Source organism: Malania oleifera, chromosome 5, assembly GCF_029873635.1.
Source record: "Malania oleifera isolate guangnan ecotype guangnan chromosome 5, ASM2987363v1, whole genome shotgun sequence".
NCBI classification, from domain to species: domain Eukaryota; kingdom Viridiplantae; phylum Streptophyta; class Magnoliopsida; order Santalales; family Ximeniaceae; genus Malania; species Malania oleifera.
Genome location: NC_080421.1, coordinates 59,137,300 through 59,143,633, shown reverse-complemented (window position 1 = coordinate 59,143,633; position 6,334 = coordinate 59,137,300). Strand labels below are relative to the sequence as shown.

At 37.1% G+C, this 6,334-nt stretch overlaps 1 non-coding gene across 1 annotated transcript; it reads right to left on the bottom strand.

Moving 5' to 3' along the window:
- Positions 1 to 5,979: 5,979 nt before the first annotated feature.
- On the bottom strand, positions 5,980 to 6,085 carry LOC131156859 (small nucleolar RNA R71). Its single transcript, XR_009137126.1, has one exon. It is a non-coding gene; the product is annotated as a small nucleolar RNA R71 (small nucleolar RNA).
- Positions 6,086 to 6,334: the final 249 nt, after the last annotated feature.

Here is a 6,334-nt window from a genome sequence, read left to right as displayed (position 1 = left end):
AGCCACTACATTATCAGAAGAGTTGTCTCCCACCGCGCATACACTATCTATTATTGTAGAGCAGTTGTAGAAGCTTCTTTCTACATCAAAGCCTAATGCCTTATCTATTTCTCCCTCCACAGGTTTGTCCTCCTCATCTACTTCAGGTATATCTCCATCCACTTAGGTATTTGATTCAGGTGCTACTCATTATATGTCAAATAACATCTCTATATTTACATAAATATCTTCTACCTTGACACCTTCATCTGTTTTGACTGCCAATGGTACCCCAACGCCATTGTTAGGTACTGGTTCTATCATTTCACCTTATTTTACCCTTTAATAAAAGTACATTACTGTCTCTTACACCCTTTGATCTAATTCATTATGATGTTTGGGGACCAGCTCCTATTACTTTAAAGGGAGGGTCCTGATATTATGTTTCTTTCATTGATGATTATACTCATTTTTTCTTGGATATATTTTATGAAGAAACATTCTAATTTCATTAGCATCTACAAAATGTTTCATGCTTTGGTTTAAACACAACATTCAGCTGTCAGTAAGTGTTTCAGGGGCGATTTTTGGGGGGGGGGGGTGGAGGGGATATAATTCTACTGAATTTTTCACCTTACTCACCTCTGATGATACCATGCATCAATCATCATGCACTGACACTCTTGAGCAAAATGGTGTGGTTGAAAGAAAATATATGCACATCATTGAGGCAATTTGATCCCTTCTCCTTTTTGGTAATATTCCCAAAAATTTATGAGGAGAAGTAGTTCTTACAGCCACATATTTGATTAATAGAATTCCCACTACTCTTACTTTGGAAGTCTCTCCTTATGATAAATTGTACAGTAAGGCTTCGAAGTATTTTCATTTGAGAGTATTTGGTTGCATATGCTTTTTCCTTCATCCTTATACTGAGCGTTCCAAGTTATTTACACAATCTTCTATGTATGTGTTTCTTGGTTATGATAATGGACAAAAAAGATATTGTTGTTATGATCTAAAAACACTAAAACTTTATGTTTCTCATCATGTTGTCTTTCTTGAACACATTCCTTTCTTTTGTATTCCAACAAGTTCTAACATCTTAAATGAGTCTGACCTTGTGAATATTGATCCATTTGCTTGTGATATTGATTCAGAGTCTTCCTTTATTGTTCTCATTTCTACTACTCGTCCTTCATTTTCTCCTATATGTACAAATCCCCCATTCTTCTTGGCAGACTCCTCTTCATCTTCCGATCATGTGGACCCTACATCTTCTTGTTATCCAACGCGTCTTCGTAAGCTCCCTTCTTATCTTGATTCATATGTTCTTACATATCATTATTGTTATTCTTGTAGTTTTGCTACATTTTTAGTTTCTCTTCATTCCCATTATGAGTCTGCTTCCTATAAGACTAGCACATGGGGCTTAGTACTTCTTCCTCCTGGTAAAACGCTAGTGGGATGTCATTCGGTCTACAAGATCAAAACTAAGTCTAATGGTTATGTAGAAAGATATAGGACTCGTTTGGTTGCAAAAGGGTTTACTTAATAATTTGGTTTTGATTATGAGGAGACATTTGCACTAGTTGCTAAGATGACATTTGTGCATACTTTGATTGCAGTAGCGTCTATTAAATAGTGGAACCTCTCACGATTAGATGTGAAGAACACCTTCCTAAATGGGGATCTCAAAGAGGAAGTTTATATGTCTCCACCCCCTAGTGTTCCTAATCACCTAGGGGAGGTTTGTAGACTTAGAAAATCTTTGTATGGTCTTAAAAAAGCTCCCAAGGCTTGGTTTGAGAAGTTCTCTGAAGTGATTTGTTCTTTTAGCTTCCACTCAAGTAATCATGATTCTGCCTTGTTTACTTATTCTGCATCTACTAGCCATATTATTCCCTTTTTTTTTTATGTTGATGATATGATTTTAACTGGAGATGATACAAATGAGATTGAAAAGTTGAAATCACTGATGCACCACCACTTTGAAATGAAATATTTGAGACCCCTCAGATAGTTTCTTGGCATTGAGGTAGCCTATTCTCCTAAAGGTTATCTCCTCTCTTAGTCTAAATATGTAGCAGATGTCATTCAAAAAGCCCACCTTACTAATACTCAAACTGTAGAATCTACTCTTGGAAATAATATTCATTATATCTCTTCTGATAGGGTTCCATGAGTAGATCCAGCTTTATGCCATATTATTGATGGCAGTTCGGTCCACAACTATTTTTCTGTATTTTACGTTATATCAAAGGGACATTGTATCATAGTATATTATTCCCTTCCATATATACTTTAAACTTTGTGCTTATTTTGATGCTGATTGGGCTAGAGATCTTATAGACCACAGGTTCACAATTGGTTTCTATATTTTTCTTGGTGACTCTCTCATTTCCTTGAAAGGCAAGAAGCAATTTGTAGTTTGTCGTTCTTCTACTAAGGCTAAGTTTTGTGACATGGCTTCAACTATTGTTGAAATAGTTTGGTTACGTTGCTTACTTGCTGACATAGGTGTCTTTTTTGAAAGTTGAGGTGTGATCCCAAGAGGGGGGTGAATTGGGTATTTTAAAATTTATACACAGAAGCTTAACCAATGTTAAATATTATGCTTTTCACTAGTACTTCAACAGTATTCCCAGAAATTAAATCTATCAATATAGATATCTTTAAATATAAAAGATTTTTATTCACTAATTTCAACATGTGGTCAACTACTTAATATCAAAAATATTTACAATAACTCAATATCAATATAAATATTCTTAACTACACAAGAGTTTTTGGTATAAATTCAACACGTGATCAAACTATCTAGTAGTAACAATATTCACAACAGTGTGATTCCAATACGTGATCAACCAAAACAATAATAGTAAAATATTCAAAACATTTACAGCTAATATATTTCAAAATAAATATGCTTAGAAATATAAAGAGATAAAATAAAAGAGTGACACTAGATTTTTTACATCGTTCGGCGACCATGCCTACATCCTTGCCTCAAGCAACCCGCTATGATAATCCACTATCCCTCCTTTAGTAGGTGGAGAAGCCTCTCTCTTTTTGTAGGCAGAAAAACCTTTACAAACCCTCCTTCAATAGGCGGAGTGACCTCTCTCCTTTACTTAGGTGGAGTTACCTCTCTCATTCACTAGGAAGAGTCGCCTCTCTCTTTCAATAGGTGGAGATGCCTCCTAAGCGAAAAACCCCATTTGCTTGTCACAGAGAAATAATCAAGAATAGTTGTACAAGGATTAACTCTCAAAACAAAGTAGATTTTTTCGCAATAAAATCTTATACACTCTTAGAAAGATATTGCTATCAAGCTCGAAGAGTTAGGCTAAGGTTTTTGGGTTTTGAAAGCAATGTGCTTGAAGGAACAACTTAAAAATATTTTCACCAAATTGGCGCAAAACACAATTAATCAATGTAAATTATTATGTTCAGTGTCTAAAACACAATTAGGGTTGGCTATTTATATGTAGGTTTGAATTATAATCATTTCTGTGTGTTTTGGTAACATAATACTTAAGAATTGAAAGATTTTATGTCGTTTGTGAAACTTATTGCAATGATTCGATTAATTGAACAGACAGTTTGGTTGCCCAAACCAATTTAATTCTGAATTTTAAAACTAGAAATAGTCATTCAATCAATTGAACTCTAAGTTCGGTAGCCTAAACCAACTCTTTTCGGAACTTAAAAATGGAAGTAGCTGATGAGTCCCTAAAATGCATGATTTTAGATCTTAATTTTTTTTCCTTATTTTATTGTGTATTTACCCATTGTTATCATTGTTCGGAGTTATGCAAGGTTTGTTGGTATTTTCAGGAAAAACAGGTTAAAACCGAGGAGTTATGCGTACGAGAAGATAAAGGAGAAGTTGGGGACGCGCAAAGCTCAAATCAGATGCTCAGCCAAACTTCTGAAGCTCCAGATCATCAAAGGAAAAGAAAGTTTTTCTCGACTATGTGGTGTGACCAGCAACAACAGGGGTGACCTAGTCTTCCACTGTAGACTGGGATTGAAATGCTGCAAGGGTCGACAAAGTGATCGACCATGTAACCCTCAAGAGCGACTAAGGCGAGATGTTGAACTCTCCTGAGCCAAGAATACCGAGAGCATCAACCAAGTGGCTAACCAAGAGACATTGAGCAGTGACTACGTTGAGTTCCTGAGATTTATTAAAGATCGAGGTCTTGCGAGTCTCGACCATGAAATCAACCAGAAAAACCTGGACATGCGACTTAGTCAAAGACGTTGAAGATTCAATTTCCTGATTTTTCGTGAGACTTGACCGGGGCGCCCAAAAGAAGAGCATAGGAGTGACTTGGTCGATGGCGATGATCTTTTACCCGAGATATGCTGCAAACTTTCCTAAAATGTGAAACAAACTTTGTAAACCCTATAGCCTATAAGTACTCACTATGAACATGAGCTTTGGGTTCCATTTTGGCCTCTCTTAGGTTAGTGAGAGACCTAAGATGTTAGTGAGAGTCAAGTTAGAGTAGGAGTAGATTAGATTTCAATTATTGTTTTGGTTTGTGTGTGAAGTGTCTGACGGCCTATGACAATTGACGACATTCATATACTCTCTGTGTATATTACACGATCTTTCTTTTGTACCTTTTGGCATTAGTGACAGACATTTTGAATACTAAAGGGATGATCTTTTTACTTACTTTCTCCTTTATTGCTTTCAATTTATTGCTTTCCATTTACTTGCTTTGATTTATTACTCTATGTGTATGTGATGAAAGGTTGCATATAATGATAAGCACTATTACGTCTCAATCAGAGGGAAATAGTTGGCTATGGATCCACAGAGGTGTTCATGATCATTGAGATAGGGTATACTCTGGTTCCTGACTATGCTCTAGACGGTTGGTGCACCCTTGCTACTTTGTGCCCTCGAATGACCCTCTTCTGCTTTGGCTTGAGATTCTTGGGTTAGTACTTCTATCGAAGTTTGAAGGAGCATAGTCAGAGGCATGGCATCCAACGTTTGATTCAGACCTTAGCATCGCTTTGTAGGTGTAGGGTAATATAAACTTAAATTACTTTCCTATAGTTGGTTAGATTTCACCAATTGCAAAATATCTTCTTTTTACTTTTTTTCACACAAGACTATAATAAACTAATTTGGAAGTGGTTTGATAACTGCGCTTTAAGTCCCTAAGGATAGACACTCGACTTACCCCACTTTCTACTGAGCTTGGGATTAGTTAGGTTTTATAAATTTTATCTTTAGTAGCTAAGGACCCAAGCCTTGGCGAGCTTACCAAATTTTGGCATCGTTGTCAGGGACTTAGCTAGGTTATAAGACAACTTCCATTTTTTAGTATTATTGCTTTTCCTTTATTTGCTTTCTTTTTATTTTATTTTGGTTTGCTAAATCTGAAGTCTTACATCTGTGTGCTTCAAGTGTGTATGTTTGGTTTGCATTCTTTGGAGCTTGAGATAGTTCCTCTTGATCTTGAGATTGAAAGATCTCGTAGGTTCTCTAAGGAGCCTATTCCTGATTTTGTAGAGTTGTCTGAACTTAAAGCAATGGTCAAACCTCCACTGGTTCCCACTGACTAGATCCTGGAACCCCAAGATTCCCTCCTACCCTTGGTGGGAGAGCAACCCCTTCAGCCTTTTAGGGACTACATTGTACCTAATGAATATATGTCGCCATCATGCATCCGATTTCCAGATGTTCAAGCGGCACAATTTGAGATTAAGACTTCTATCATCTCGATGCTGCCCAACTTTCATGGTAATTCTACAAAAAATCATTATTAGCATCTAGATGAAATCTTGAAGATCTGCTCCATCATTCGAATGCCCAATTTTAGTGATGATGCCCTTGGTCTTAGGCTCTTTCTGTTCTCCCTAAAGGATAAGGCCAAGTATTGGTTGACGTCCTTCGATCCAAACTTGGTAACAAACTGGGCCACCATGCAACATGAATTTTTGAAAAAGTACTTCCCAATCAGAAGACTAATCAGCTACGAAGGGCAATCACAAGTTTGAAACAGACGGAGGGGGAACTTTTCTTTGAGACCTGAAAGTGATTTAGGGACCTCCTTCATAAATGTCCACATCATCAGGTCCCTAAGTGGAAATTAGTGCAAACCTTTTACGAAGGGTCAGCTGAGAGAGATAAGTCCATGGTAGATGCCTCGTGCAGACGTACTGTCCTCACAAAGCACGAGAATGAGGCCTGGGTTCTCCTCGAGAATCTTATTGAGAATTATCAGCAGCACACTGTTGTTGCTCATATACCCCCCAACCTATCCACATCCAAACCTAAGGGAGTTTACAAGTTTACCTCAAACCATGACTTAGCACCCACTATGCA